General features: G+C 45.4%; 1 long non-coding RNA gene across 1 annotated transcript; it reads right to left on the bottom strand.

The window, feature by feature from the left end:
* Window positions 1-263: 263 nt before the first annotated feature.
* Window positions 264-15,490, bottom strand: LOC144105395 (uncharacterized). Its single transcript, XR_013308783.1, has 6 exons — window positions 15,415-15,490; window positions 13,014-13,064; window positions 10,736-10,823; window positions 10,361-10,376; window positions 4,979-5,011; window positions 264-561 (listed from the first exon to the last, which is right to left on the bottom strand). It is a non-coding gene; the product is annotated as an uncharacterized LOC144105395 (long non-coding RNA).
* Window positions 15,491-16,280: the final 790 nt, after the last annotated feature.

Raw genomic sequence — 16,280 nt, forward strand, 5'->3', positions numbered from 1 at the left:
GCGTACAAACAGAGCAGCATTGCTCCCTTGCCACAGAAATCATTCTTTAAACGAGCGCAGGATGGTGGGATTCCCCGCAGTAACTTTTCAGTCAAAGAACGCCCACGTGGCCCACAGCCCGCAAGCGGACATCACATACTTACGCGCCATCTCTCATGGTTGCCTCGATGAATGGGCTGCCGTCTCAGCGAGCAGTCTCGACTTTGGCTTCCTGTCGCGTGTGCTTCCTTTCACTGCGCACTATTTCCCAATTCATGACGACATTGGACCGCGAAGTCCTGCTGTTCTTTTTTTTTTTTTCTCGGTTTATTAGGGCACTGTTCCTATACGCGGCGCTTTTCGTGGTTTATTTTTGACCTCTGGCTTTCGCTGGTACAAGAAGAGCTTCGTTCCCCTTTCTACTGTCTCTCCCAAGCGAGTCATTTTTCGAAGGCGATGAAGCTGCAGTTCCTCGTCTTCATCGTCTTCGGAGAGCTGCCTTTCACGGATCCGGTCGCCGCTTTCTGCGCCAATGCGGATTTAGTGCCTGCTGATCCCATCATGCGCTGATGCATCTGTTCGCTGGAGTTGAAACAGTGTACATGCGTTAGTAAAAGCCACACTGCAAACAAAAACAGTTTCCGCACTAAACTTTTTTCTTCCCATACAATATTTTCTGTGCACTAGCCAACGTCACCCAAGCTCCGTGCTGAATCGCGTATATAATACTAAAAATAGTGCGTCATTAAACTTTTTATTGCAACTACAACCTAACCTGCCTCTTAGGAAAGGTGAAATAGATGCCACTTTACTTGTTGAAATCTTTCTAGAACGCAATTACAAGTTAGTATGAAAATATATTCTGTCCCTCCGCGTTATTATATCGCAACAGAAGCGCTACAGCATTCAACACGCAGAAGGCGCCACTGCGGGTGGGCCTCTTGTGCGCGCACAGCTACAAGCATTCTGATTGGTCTGTGCCTCTTGACTCTATGGATGCCTACTAAGCGACATAAATCAAGTGGCCCCCCTTCGCATAGAGTACGGCCAATTAGCCAGAATGTAGGTGAAAACATGCCAGGCAGTAGCCATGACGCAGCGCGACACCCCACGGTCTTTTCAGCTAGCTAGTCCTGCAAACCAATAACGTTTTAATTCGAATAAGAGCAGTCGTGTGCAGATTTTTTAACGCGAAATTTGTAACGTGTTGTGTTCCTCAAGACACTTTAGTTCATTACTCAGATACTACACCACAGCAAAGTGAACTGCTCAAGACACCAAAACCGCAGTATTAAATTAACCCACTCCTTAGCAGAAGTCAAATGCTCGAAGCTGAACTGCTACTGGTTTATCTGCGGGCGCCATTTTTCTTTTCTTTTTTTCTTTGTGGTAATTATATCACTAGTATGCTTGGTAAACGTGTGGTAAGAAGGCTCGCTGCAATTTTTTCCCTGTATGATCTGGGAGAGAGGTTTCGTGCCTTTCGCTTTCAACTTATGCCATGCTAATCGAATACCATCCCGTGCCGTGTTTATAGCCAGATTGTCGTACTGTCTACACATTTCGGATCTGTTGGATGCAGGCTGTCGGCGCCCGAGAAAGAGTGCCCCCATGCGGCCGTCCATGGTGGCGGGAACATCTTCGGTCAGTGTCTGTTCCTCAGGAGCCGCCGAGATTTTTTCCGCGCTATGGTATCGAGCTAGGGCTAAAAAAAGGGAGTGGGCGGGAGCGCCTATTGGCAATGTTTCCACAGTTGTGACGCAGCTTCCATTCATTCACCCGCTCGCAACCAGTTGTTGCGATTCAGGTAGCGTTAACGGGCCGGAGAAGGGACGATGAAGATTATAGACGGGGTTACGAGATCGACACTGAAAAACGTTACACGACTCTTTACATAATGTACAAGTAAGATCAACTGAGAATGGCTCTCAGGTATATGGAGCTCTCAGCGGACGGGAGTCTCTCGGTAACAAATCAGCAGCCCGTTAAATACCCTTCGTATTCCCCTGATCTCTGAATGGAGAATAAAGTTCGGAGAACGATGACCAGTACACACTGGTGGTACCGCCCACGCCACGGGGCGGTGCTTTTACTCTCTCACGGCCCGGTCAGTGGAAAAGGGAATTCTCGAACACTGTAGTGCCGACGTCATCACTGCGGTCCGGTCGTGGCCTCCGCGGAAAAAGAATGGCACGCCGATTCCCAGCAGGGGAATGAACGTACTGGTACTTAACCCACCGCCTGTTGTCCGAAACACGGGACCTCTATCGAGGTCGATTAACATCTTCAGCGTTACCTACCAACAGCATCCTCCGATCGGCGACCCGAAGGCAGCCTCGGCTACTTGGTGCCGCCGCTGTCGGCGCTAGTGTGAGTCACCGCCGCCGCCGTGGTCGTTCCGGTCGGGGGAATCCGCGCCTCAATCCACTTAGGGCCGTTGTACGATCGTTTCGGAGCGGCTTCCTCCAGGTCCGCTTCGCGAGCGGTCCGCCAGTTTTCGGCCGCCAGGCGGACGTGAGGCGGAATGTTGTTGTTGTACGATCACTTTGGCGCTTGCGAGCGAGGCGGATGGTACCAGCATTCCGTATGGTGCGCCCGGCAGTGCCTCTCGTCTAATCGCGTGCGGCGGTACAGGCATGCATGCTTGTAGAAAAAACACGCAGATAGATATCCTGCAGTAGGAATAGCCCGTATTAATTGCGGCGTACTCGAAACATCCGTTCCGTCAACGCTTTTTTTTTGCCGCAGGATTTTCGTCGAAGGTACAATCGTGGCCGGCTTTGATATGTGTGGGAAACGACATGTGGTCCATTTAAATCCAAGAGACTGAAAAACGCGTCACATCGCGGTCGCGAACTCCTTCTCGTTCGATCGCGATGTTTTCACAACGGTCGACGATTTGCCAAAATAACAGAAGGCTGCCCCCTCTAAATGTTAGGCTATCCTCAGGATTTCAAAACAACGACGCGATTCTTATTGCGAATTCTCGATGGGGTCAGGCCACAGTACAGGCTGCTATCAACCGACCGTAATTATAACCGGGATAATCCAATTTTCAAACAGTTAAGATTACATACTTAATATTTTTAGCCAGTTATTCAAAATTGCACACTGCAGTGTTTTTGCACTGCTGACAGAGAAAAAAATAATGGCACTTGCAGCCTAATCCTAAGGGGCCTGTCACACTAGCCCGACACGACGCCGATGCAGACACAACGACACCGATGATCGGCCGACCGGGTCGGTAGACCGTGTCTGTGGCAGACCAAGCTCCACAAGCAGCACAAATAGCGCCGCCACTGAAAGTATCAAAATAGTGGCAGCGGTGCTGAGAAACTGCTGGTTTTTCATTCCAAAACACCGCCAGGCGAGCTCTCACTTCAGTCTGCTACGCATTTTCTTTTATAATAGAGTAGCGTTGTATGTGTTCCGCAGCCTAAAAATATCTACAAGCGGAGAAAAATAACGTCTGCGAGAAGATCGTATATCGGTAAACGATCTCGATAAACTCTCATGCTCACACTTGCAAGCCATCAGGGGAAACTACCTTGAGAGATTTCTTATTGGGAGGCCTTGTTGGCGGATTTTATCCGTCGCTTTCAACATCCAGGGTACGCTCTAAGAAGGATGTTATACGCTGTTCCTAAGTAAGGATGCTGTTACCGGAATCGAGTGTGCGTTTTCCGTAATGTCTTCTGTATGCATCGTCAAATAAATACTGCCCATGATTGTTCTCTTGGAAACTCCTGCAGGCAGTTAATTTGACTTGTCGAATATTCACGCACGAGAAGAATAAGCTGCATTCCGACCTGACGTCGCTAATATTTATGTATAAAAGCAGATGTGCAAGTCGAACAAAATTCTTGTAAGGTTTTGATTAAGAGCAAAAATCGCCGAAATTTTGCGCACGCAAAAGTATAACACCTCCGATCTTACTTCCTAATTCTTAGCCCATTTTGATAAATATTTAATCAAGTAATGACTATATGAGTGCCAGTTGTTATCTTCCAGAAAGAATGGTGGTGGTTTTTTACTCTCTCCCCTAAGCGCCGAAATGCTGTGTAATCCTTTGCAGTTGGACTGAATTTTCTTAGCGAACTCATCATTCCTGCCGACAAATGCCTCAAGTACCGAGTTGAGCAACACAGCGCACTTGATGCTGGGGACAGATCTTCAGTGCTACTGAAACGAAATATGTCCTCAGGAATCTAACTATGAACAGCATGCGGACTAGCCGTAGGCGCGATGACTCCAAGGTAGTTGTCCGTGGGGTCTGAAAATCCTTGAAAGCCAAATGTTGGAACCCCTTTTTCGAAGGCACTTTGCCACCGCGTTCTCGACTGCAATTCTCATTTCGGCTTCATCGTTTGGAAAGGTCTTATAATGTAGAAATATTTTGCGTTCAACTTTCAAGTGTTATTAACAAAGAAATAAAATCAATAAAATACAGGCAACATGAAAGTTCATGCGAAGTACTTTAAATAAAATTTTATACGCAATTAGAAAAGAGCCATCTTGTTTCCACGGAACACGCCTTTTTATTATTTAGAAGAAATGGCCAGATTTCATTATAAACATCTGGAATATATATTGAAGCTGGCTTCGCAGGACTAATTGCTGAAGAACAATGTGCTACCAAAGTAGAAATCGTTGATAACAGTTAAAGGCGTCGTGTGTGTCCTTGAATTTTGGACAACGACAAAGTAGGTACTCTTTGCATTAATAGTCGTGAGGACGAAGTTTTCAGTTAAATGGAAATATAAAGGTATCATTAGAACCAAAAATCTAAATCAAAGCTACTCAGGAGGACCAATATAATGACTGGGTACTTGAAAGCTACCGGATCAGTACGAGCTGTCGGGCTAATTAGTGCTGCGTCTTTTTTGTGCCCTGTCCTTGTGCTGCTACGCGCTGCTGAAAACGGCCATTGGTGCATCTGGCACCAATCGCAGCGATCATAAACATTTCAGCATAGTGAAAATGGATTTTAAATCCTCACCACGTGTAGCCGCAGCCTTCAGTTTCAGGAATTCTGAAAAGAAGAGAGAAATAACCATTATTTTCAGTACAACATCGATTTTTGGTCTAAACTAGGACTGTTTTTGAAGCCACAAGCCAGTTTGTAGTAGCAGCGAAGGCAAAAAAGTGCATCTTAATTGCAGAGTGGACTCTCTCGCTAACTAGGCCACTCCAGCTGATGATGTTAGAAGAAACAAATGCAGAGAACGCTCACGCATACGCACGTAAAAGCTTCATAACTTTACCTAGCAATTCTAGACAAAAGCATTTTTGAGCAGAAAACAGTTAATGAGCGCAGTATTTTATATAATGGAAGATTTCACTATAACAATTGCTATGTCCTCATCACCCGACGGCAGTGTTGTATATTTTTCTATTAACGTTTCTGCTATCGTCAAATGCGTTCCCTAATGATTTTGCAGCGATAGCTACATTACGGAAGCATTTAGAGCCTTCAACGTGGCAGCGCCGCTACCCTGTGGCTGCGCCGCCACGCTGTCACGTGGCTGGTCACATGGTGCGGAGCAGCTCGCGGTAGCGCGGCGCCCTGGCTGATCACGTGGTTCGTCACGTGGTTGGTCACGTGACCAGCCACGTGTGCGTAACAGCTGCGGCTGCCGGCGGCGCGGCGCGCCGGCGAAACCTAGCTGCAACAGCAGTGCGCATGCGCCGTGTCAATTGGGACGAAGATAAAGGAACGCCAAGCGAAACGGGGCGGCGAAAGACTGATGACTTTTCAATTCAGCTGAGCAAGTTCCACCCGGCCAGCTGTATATATTGCGTCACTCCAGGTTTAACCAGAGCTAACCACCACTTGTTTTACAGAGGTACACTTTCACACATCATGCACACTGACCAACACCAAGAATATCAGCTGAGATTATTGTACCAGGCCGCCCAGCATAAGAACAAATTATGGCTCTCAAACTACGATATACCAGATAACAGTTCTTCTAAATTCTAACATATAAAAGATCTCATCCGTTAATACAGAAATGAGCGCTTATTTAGGAAAAAATTAACAGAAATGCTTTTAGTAGAACCGTCATAAACTTACACTCGTGAAAATGTTCCTAATAAATGATGTAAATGACTACTTATTTTGTTTCATTTTTTTCTGACGTGTCTGTATTAATCTTGCCATTGTAATTCGTTTCTGTTAAATTATAGGTTAGATGTTACGCGTATATGTTACATGTTGCGCTGTGTTGCTGTGCCGGGTGCACCACGGGGGACGGGCCTCGGCAGGCTTAATATGCCTTTTGCCCTCCCCCTCAACTATGTACACGTGCTTGAAATAAAGAACTTACTTATTTAAACCACCGCCAATTTTTTTTGTGCAGTCTTTAGTGTTCGATGGGATCTATGGAAACACTTTAAAAGAAAGATTTTCCTGCATATGAAAAGAATTTATCATCACCTTCAATATTTCCATAACATTATCTTAAAATTTTTCAATTTTCAGGACTTTTGTAGGAGAATCTGGGCATGGCTTTCACAGAAAGCAGTCAAGTAAAAGGGGAGAGTAAAAAGGGCTCGGGAAGAGTAAAAAGTACCTTCGACATTTCCTCAGGGCCGAACAAGGTTACAGATTCCGATGTGCTCGAAAATCAAAAGCTAGAAAAAGCGACAAGAAAACAGGTCTAAAATCACAGGCCTCTTCAAACATCACTCTCTCTTTGCGACCCGCAACACTGCGTCACTGCCGTACTGCCAGGACAGTTCTGTTAAGGAAACTTTTCGTATTAGGGAATTAGATATAAAAGGATAAAAGCGTAAAGGAGCAATTGTGCTTTCGCCCAGAATGCTCGGTTTCTTCAACCTAAGCAGTGTTAAAACCAACTGCAATCTGAAATTGAACCTTGGCACTTATTGCTTCTCGGCGTGGATCAGTAACCAACTCTACGCGGAGGCTTCTAGAGCGTGACAGCTGGCTTCAAAGTGGTCTGTGAGTGTTGCCTGAAGAGGCCATTTCACGGTTCCTCATGGATGCGCTCTCACAGAAAGATTCGAACGCTGGCGTGCGCCTTCATGATAGTCGCAATGCAATGCGGCTCCAATATCCGCTACCCTTATAGCCATTAAATAGCAGCTTTTGTTTATTCTTCACGCAGAGCGAATGAAACAAGTTTAGTATCAATGAGAAGGAAAGAGAACGCGAAGTGATTTGGGATGTTGCAAAACGAGTAGTGAGGGAAGTGAGTAAGTGAGGTGAGTAAAATGAGTAAAGTGGATTAAGTTATCTCGTCCCTTGGATTGTTAAGTTTTATGATTCCATTTGTCACAAGCTTAATTGAGTCACATGAAGCAGAGATACTCACCTCGAGCAATGTAGAACATAATGGTTAAAAAGAACATAACGACAACTACGCTCATGATTCCTAATACGGTCCACCCTTGCCGCCTATCGTCGACATTATTGAAAAACAAGTCAAGATGTAAAGCATTAACCAGGTTTAACAGCATGTTTATCGCAGTGAATATGAAACTCGTTTAAAAAAGTTACGCGCACTTTTCAAGCAACAACTATAAATGAATCTTTGTTTCAATCGAAAGGATGCAGGTCTGCACCGTAACAGCTCCTCGGCTGGATCAAACTTCGTCTTTGCGGACAAAACTGTTAGACTAGACTTCCCAGAGCTGCCTACTAATGTTCGTTCCGAGTTATTCTGACGGCGTCACTTAGGATAGCCTTGCGCTCATTGGTGTCGAAATGGTTCAAGGAGCAAGAAATGACCTAAAATGGCACCAGAGGTTATCAACTAGAATCCGGGCGGCGTTAGCTGAACAGCAGGCACGAAGAACAGTTTCGGACAGAAATTTTCCTATTGTCCTAAAATATTTATTTCCCAAACCCAACTAGCCTGTGATCAATCTCACCATACCGTTGCTGAAACCTGCTTAAAGACTTCATTTGAGGCCGTCATCGGCAGCGCAGGCCTTCTGAGAATGGTCAGCGAATGAGCAAATGCAAATGGTCATGGAAACCAAGAAACCACAGAGGAATGTGTTTTTTGTGTTGTTAGTCGAAAGATAATTATGAGCGTAATTGTTTTTTACCTTAAAGATAACTGATTAGAAAGTAGAAGAAAATAAACATCAGGACTTCTGCTCGCTTTATGGGGTAGGAATGCGATTGCATTCGAAACTGCTGATGCGTTTTCCACGAGTAACTAAAAGGCCTATGAGACCCAAGTCACTCTTTCTGTGCTCTTATCGTACACCACCCGCCCCGGTTGGCGTTCAGGGAAACACACGTGGTCTTGTGACGTCATTTCTCATGTGATGACGTGACCACATTGCAATTATTGGTATTTACCCACTCTGGACACGTCACTGATCAAATCACTGCGCGCCAGCCGATCAGTGTCTTTCGGACAACGCCAGAATGAGCCCGGTTTTTGCTCCAGTGAGAGTTCAATGCAACTGCATGATAATTACATGCCACCAATGAGATTCAAACCCCCGAGTTCCGTATGCCGCATAAGGGGCTCTACCTACTGAGCCATGGCGGCGCGTGTCCACCTTTCTATACTGGGTGGCACTGAACAAAACTCTCAAGATCAGGTTACATGCAACACGAATACCCTCGAAAAACAGAAGCCTCGGCAACCACCGCCATAGCTCAGTTGGCAGAGCAATGTCCGCGACATATGAATTCCGTGGCTTCATACCCAACTGTAGGCTTGTATTTGTTTTTTTTTGTCTCTTCTCTAGTAAATTATCTTCGAGGTAAAGTTTCTGCCCCGAGGATTAATCAGCGCCAAAAAATCTCGTGAGGTGCGTGCAAAGTTTCGATACGATTCCTCATTCGTCGGCTTAAAAACCAGTTCGGCAACGAGATAAGGGCGCCGGATGTGGTATTGCAAACGGTTGGCACCATAGACGTCTCCCTCCCACGACCAGCGTAAGGTCTTCATGCACGCGTTGCCTCACTGCGAGCAGCGGCGAAAGGCAGACAACCAAATTATTGGCAGAATTGAACGGATCGTTACAAAATAGGGCCCAGATTTCAGATAGAATGCTTATCGCACATGCGTTGCATGAATGCTAGGCGCACATGCGTTGCAAATCTTTAGAATTAGCTTTCATAAAACCGTACTAGGCAATGTTTCCGCCAACAACTTCTGCATGCAGATTGCACTTCATGAGCCGGAACGTCGAGAAGTCTGAGCGTTCACACTGAATACTGGGAATGTTTGAAAATTGAATGCGCAACATTACAGGATGTGCATTTCGCTAATATACGGCTGTAGACCTGAAATGTTTCTTAAACAGTACGGCTTCAATTTCCAGATCGAACACCATAGCACTGTTGTAAGCTATCAATTTTTAGCAACTGTTCGACAGTTTCAAGTTGTAATGTATCGGAATGCGCTCATGTCTACTAAAAACACACCAATTATGCAAAATATTCTTCTGAGAGATAAAGAATGCGGACAGTAACCAGAACCGTCCGCCAGCTGAATGAATTAATGAAGAGGGTGATGTCATTGTTTTAGCTCATTTCATTCGGAATCGCTTATAGAGCTTGACACTGCAAATCACACTTGGACATGGTCGCTTCAAGTTGCTTCCGAAATGTCAATAAAAAGTTCAACATTTTCGGCTGAAACAGTAAAAAAAAAATTCAAGTTCTTCGCTTGAATAGAAGCGAAAAATGTTTTTCCTTTCAATTGTTTCCAGATTTGATTTCAACAAATAACCGAATTTTTGCTTTTTCACACGGACGCTTTCAGCTATACTCCACAATGTGGTTTGCTCTGTGAATTCCCACTTCATGTATTTTCTCAGAAGTCAGTTCAGGTGCTGCAAGTGTGCAAGTTTTTCACTGCTTTTATGATTCAATATAGTTAGCAAGAGTTTTGAAGCGCTCGAATTTCTTAGTGCTATTTTCTAACATGAAATATTCGGCGCCAACTTTCGTGCCTGTTGACCCCGATTGTGCAACATTCGGCAGTGCGCCCAGTCTCAGGCCACGTTATTCACAATGCACTGGGGCACCCAATGTAAAGGTTTACTGCCCGAAACCTACCCGCTAAAGATTTTGGCTTTGACACGCGTCGACAATGGCACATTTAAACCATGTGAGCTTCTTTGCAGACTTCACAGTAACATTTGTACTCGACTGCTCTCCGGCAACTATGAAGCGGTTCTGTGCTGTCGTCTCGCCACTGCTAGCCCTGCCAGAAAAATTCAGCTGAAAAAATGCTTGCGTGTTAAAGTAAAAATATTCCGTGACATTTCTCAGCCAAAGCCAAAGGCCGCCAAGTCATGCGGGTGTTTTGGTCTATGACTGCTGCGGGAAGAGAAGTACAAGAAAAAAGTTATCTTGAGGGTCAATAGAAAAGGTAGTACTTACTGGCGTACTTCCGCGTCTGAGAAAAAAAATGGTATTGTAAGAAAGTTTTTGTTTATGCTGTCCGCTTACTTAGAAAAATTCCCGCTTTCCAGGATAAGACCATGAAAAAATGCGCACGTATGCTCTTCTATCAAATATTTCATATTGGTTAGTCTTAGCATAAGCCTGTAGGGCTAAAAAAAAAAACACAGCTAAATATATCTTAGATCAGTCCGATACGCCAGGCTAATTAGGAGAACTTCAGTGTTAATTAATAAAATAGCGAGAAAAGGGCACAGCAGTGCTCAGTATTTTCGCGCCTAATAGCAGTTCAATCAAATGGACGGGTCGTAGCCCACAGGTCACTTCATGGCATGCCACTATACAGCCACTTACCAACCGGTCAATGACGGCGATTCCTCGAAATGCCAGACGTGTCGGCTGCCTCTTGCTCGCATCCGGTTCCTAATGAAGATTGTGGTTCCTAATGAAGATTGTTATTACCTTCTATTAGGAACCTGCGGTTTATTCTGTACCGTTTCGTGTTATTATTTATGATGTTCTCGTTTTAGATGGACCGTCATCACTCCACCCTATCATTAATCTATTTCCTGTAGAGCCCCACCCTTAGATCGCCTTGACACCATTTCCTGGATTTTCCATTGAGCATCTTCTCAAAACATTTATTTTTCACCTTCTCTTCATTGTATTGATCATCTCTCTTCATCACTTTACACTACCAATGCAGCCTCTCCATTTGAATATTTCGTTCCGTATCTCTAACTTTCACAGCCTCGCAGGTATCATTCTGGACATTGTCTTTCCATATCGTTATACAAATCCAGCTTGCTTGTAATATTCATCGAATGAGTATGTCACGAAGCAAAACCATAAACCCAAAAACACTTCACGAGCGCAAAGAATACCTTTGAGCATTTTTGGGGCCATAGTCCAAGCTCCCAGCTTTATTAATTTAATAAGCGTACCCCGGGCGAAGGCCTACGGCCAAGAAGCTACAAGTATCTTGAGTGAAGATACTCGTGCATTGATGCGACTCTAGCTCAGTGTGTTCTAGTAAGCACCACATAATCAACAAGACACGCCGATGTCATGAAGAAATCATACTTAAAGGCTAAAGCCTTCACATTTGAATGTTTCCCCTTTGGCAGAGCAAGTCTCCAAAAAAAATAACGAATGAGCCATTTTCATAATCATTCAGCAAGCGCGAATGACATCCCCCAGTGCACATGGAAACGAGTATACTGTTGCTCCAACGTCTTAAGGAATAAGGGTTTCGTGGCGAAATACAGTCTTTTTCCTGCACCCAACTTCCTCCATATATAATTATCAACAAATCCAGATAGGCCCAGGTGAACGTCGGTACCCATTACCTACTGTCTGTCCTTGGTGTAGCGGGATGACACAGGAAATTTTTGGTTTAAGCTTATGCGCCCAAACACGCGAGCCGGTAAAGCAAAAAACTTTTCTGAGGCACACAAAGGGAGGTGGTAGTTGAACGCCTCAAATGAAGCACTAAAGAGTTTTGCAGGGTAACGCACAGACAAACGTTACACGTTTCAGTTATAAGCAAGGTATTTTGACTGTGCCTACACAATTCAGTTCTTGTGCTCTATTCCACTGCCGTTCGTTAAAACATGACAAGATGGGAAAGACGTTCACTTTTCTTTTTCCTCGCATATCGTATTCGTGAAGAGGGATATGGTCTAGGTTGAAATTGGTGGCGAGGAAATTCTCAGCGCTTATAGTGGTCCCTTCTCAGCTCTCGAAACCACACAAGTGGGATCAGGGTGAAAAATCAAGAACCTCTTGGGTGTGCTTGCCTTCATAAGTTAGCGTTGCGGGAATCACATCGGTTAGCGCAGAGCGTCTCCTCGAGATAGAAATTTATGCTGATGTAGAAAAAAAGTTGTGCACAAAAATAGGAAGGCGCGAGGCATAACTGCATCCGGACGACCAGGAAAATTTTTCAGCATAAATTTCCTCATAACTGAACTCCCCATTACATCTTCGATTTAAAAGCAGCATGCCGACGTAGACACCGCGTTTCTCAATTAAATATGAAAGCATAAATTTTGATGAATGTGTGACGACCAGTGACAAATCTGTTGACGATAATCAGGTTATGTTTCATTCTTTCTAGCGAGATGCCTGAAACATGCCTGCTAAGCACGAACAGCTCAAACATGCCTGGAAAGCCTGCAAACAAATTTACGGACAAATACATTAGCGGGTAATGCGAAATTTGAGCGTAGTTCTTCACACGCCACTTGCCACCACTGACAGGTGGCGCGTCGCTCCGCAAGCCGCCCTCCAGGAGCTTCCTGTGGTAGCCACCTTCCAATTGTCCATTCCTTCACTCTCGCCGTGGCACGTGACGTCTCGCTCTGCTACTACCTGTTTCCTCTCGCCTGCCACCTGGCAGCCACCTTATAGGCGGTGTTTCGCTTCGCTACATGGACAGCTGGTCACGTAGACAAGGCTTAAAGAGTGCCGACTACGACGGGGAACGCAGGAACGGGCACCGAAGAGCTCTGCTCTAAAACACCTGCGTAGGAGCACAGCGCCCGGCCGCCTAACAGAGTGCCAATGAATGGCAAGGTTCGCACCAAAACAAAGCCTTCAAGGAGAGTCACGAACGCATGCACAAGCTTACTTCTCGTCTCGCTTTCAGGGCGGGAATCGGCGGGAGAGTGGAGCTGTTGCTCTGGAAGAGAGTGAGAGAGCGTTCATTCATACATGTTCACTGCCGCAAAAGAATTCTCTTTGAAATATTTTGCAGTGAAAGTGTGAAGCGAAACATCTCGGGTTTGAACAAAAGGCTTGTGGAGATGCCAGAACAAAGCATAAACATGAGCTGCATTAGTATTCACAAAGCTCGCTTCCATCACTGTTCACTATTACAGAAGTAGTCAAAAATAACCAGAGCCCATGCACAATGTTTTAGGCGAAAACTGTTTCGGAGCCTCTTACTCAACATGGACTTCAACTGTAACGTTTAACGGAGCTCCGAAAACGAAAGCAATGGCAGCAAGTAACCGCTAGGACAAAATTTAGCGGGGTACATGAACCGTGAAGATTACAGCGCTAACATCTCCTAATTTGTTATATATTTGTGCCTCTTGTAACTAATCGAATTCTATGTTTTCGTCTTGCGAAAATAGGTCGATATTGCGGCGCTGGGACTGTTTGTAATTTTCTGGCATCTCAAAGTTGTAAAGTGCAATAACTGACGCCCAGACTGCCAGCATATGAAGAAATGTCATAATAGAAATTGTATAGTATATACGTAGTTGCGCTGATTGCATTAAAAAAATTAATCAACTTCGTACTGGCAATGCTAGAAAAAGAGTGGATGAGTAATTAGAAATACGCTTCAGTCGCTGCTGGCTAAGAAAATGATCTGCTGCTTCGTACGTTTGATGATTTTTTTCGGAAACCTCAAATGGACGAACAGGAATTTTGTCAGCGAGGAAGTTAAATTCGATTTCTGTCCAATGCACTCACTGTGGGTGGAAAATTTAGTGCGCAGGAGAAAAAGAGCATAAACGATTTAATCAGTTTGCTAATTATGGTTCAAAGGCGCGCGAGTGTTCTCCTACTGGCGACGTTTATCCACGAGTTAATGTTACGACGTCACACAACAAATATCTCGCCTTTGCTTACATACCGCGGATGGGAGGTTTTATCCAGAAATAAGAAAAATTAACTTGTGCAGTAACTCATGTCAAGCAGAACAACCGTTACAGATAATATTTGCGTGCTCTAAACTAAAAGAAAGGACGGCGTCCTCTTTCATTGTACAGCAGAGTCACCGTTCGACTTTCTGTGGCGTTATGTAACCGTTACGGTTTCGCCTATCTAACATTCTCATTGCACGCGGCACCAACGGCAAGCAAAGTCAATCGAATGCTTTTAAACAGTCGCGTTACTCTTCGTTTCTACACTGTAAATGTGTTTCTGTAACTGAGGGCGAGAAAGCAAAGAAAGCAAGAATCAAGTTTTATCTCTAAAAAGTGGACGCAGAGAGATACAAAACACTGAATATACCTAGACCTCTTTACTCTCCGATACATGCTTTGCCGCAGTCTTGCGAAGCTGCATTGCCTTCAAGGTCAATTCACGGGACGGTCTCTTCAACGACAGGTCAGCGTATTCCGGCTGATTAGGCAACTAGTGAAGGGGTCGCGTTTGCACACCCCTATATCTACCGTAGCGTAAAACATGGCACCTAAAATACGATAAGGTATCGCTGTGGTTGGCGTGAACCCCCCCCCCCCCCCCCCCCCCCCCCACACACACACACACACAACCAAGAGGTAGGCATTTCAGCCCTGCAGTCACAGAAAGAAACTTAATTTGCAGGAATGGGTAGTGGATCAAAGTTTTGATTTGTGCAACCAACGATAGACGGAGTACAAGATTTGTTTAAGGTCGATTCCGGAGCGGAAGCCTCTGTTCTTCCTCCAAGTGTCCCTGGAATACCTTCGCGCTCACAGCCGTCAGGAGCAGTATTAACGGGGGCAGGATATCAACGCCTCCGCTTGAAGAGGACTTTTGAGCCGGATGTGATCAGGAACCAGCAAGCCACACGAAAGGCGCTGTATGTTGTGGATTCTGCGGTTACTCTTCTCATGGGTCTACCAGCCATTGAGGCCCTTGGTGGGGCCATTGAGGTCACCGCTACCTGGAGTTTAGCTACCCTGTTATATGCATGACTTGAAGTGCTACATTCTAAGTAATTTCTCAACCATCCTGTGTGCACGGATTCCAATTTTTACGTGGGGCTCCCTACTGCGATGTTTGGATCCCTTATTTTAAATGCATAAATGGGTGGTACTTTCGTTGGGCACCAAAATGGCCGGATTATTCAGCTGGTGCATATTGCGACTCCGGCGCCATGTCATCTCATACAGTTATAAGCCCGCGAATGGATCGCATCCACCGAACGGCGCACCAGGCGGTCGTTCCAGCCGGTATTTGGCCCCGTGGACCACCTTGCGCCGTCACTGCTCCTCGAAAACGCTTGTCGTGGAGTAATGACATTTCCAACTCACCCATAGAATGAGGACAGGGCTTGTGAAAGGCAGGCCGAAGAGCCAAGCACAGTCTGCCACGGCTTCTTGGTACTTCTTCTGTCCAAGCAAGGCGAATCCGCGTGCACCTGTATTAACACGCGGCTGCTTGTGACTTCACTAGTGCGAAAGTGGGTATCAAAAATACAAGCGCGATTTTCAAAATACGCGGAAATTTCTTACTGGCACTGACAAACATTTCGCGGAAAACTGGATTTTCCACTCTTCGTGCAGTTCCCAGCGGAAAAACTGTAAACTTGTCATCATTATTTCTCACCATTTGCACTGTGCCTGCGACGTTCGCTGCAGGATAGTTTTAATGCCCCAAAAGAACACATCTGTGGGGTAAAATAAATTGACTTCCGGCAACAATTTTGCGAGCAACCACTAATTTTTTGCTTTCCTTACTTTCGCCCTTTATCACAGCCACCGGACGCCTGTGACACGATGGCCGATGAAAACAATGCCTCTCTCTGTGTACCTTAACGAAGCAAAACCTTTACCAATGGCAGTAATAATAATAATGATATTAATTGGTATTGGAGGAAAGGAAATGGCGCAGCATCTGTCCCATATATCGTTGGACACCTGCACCGCGCCGCAAGGGAAAGGAAAAAGGAGGGAATGAAAGAAGAGAGGAAGAAAGAGGTGCTGTAGTGGTGGGCTCCGGAATAATTTCGACCACCTGGAGATATTTAACGTGCCCTGACATTGCACAGCACACGGGCGCATTAGCGTTTTGCATCCATAAAAACACAGCCGCCGCGGTCGGGTTCGAACCCGGGAACTCCGGATCAGTAGCCTAACACTCTAACCACTGAGCCATCGTGGCGGGTCTTACCAAGGGC

The sequence above is a fragment of the Amblyomma americanum genome, chromosome 9 (assembly GCF_052857255.1).
Source record: "Amblyomma americanum isolate KBUSLIRL-KWMA chromosome 9, ASM5285725v1, whole genome shotgun sequence".
In the NCBI taxonomy this organism is placed as follows: Eukaryota; Metazoa; Arthropoda; class Arachnida; order Ixodida; family Ixodidae; genus Amblyomma; species Amblyomma americanum.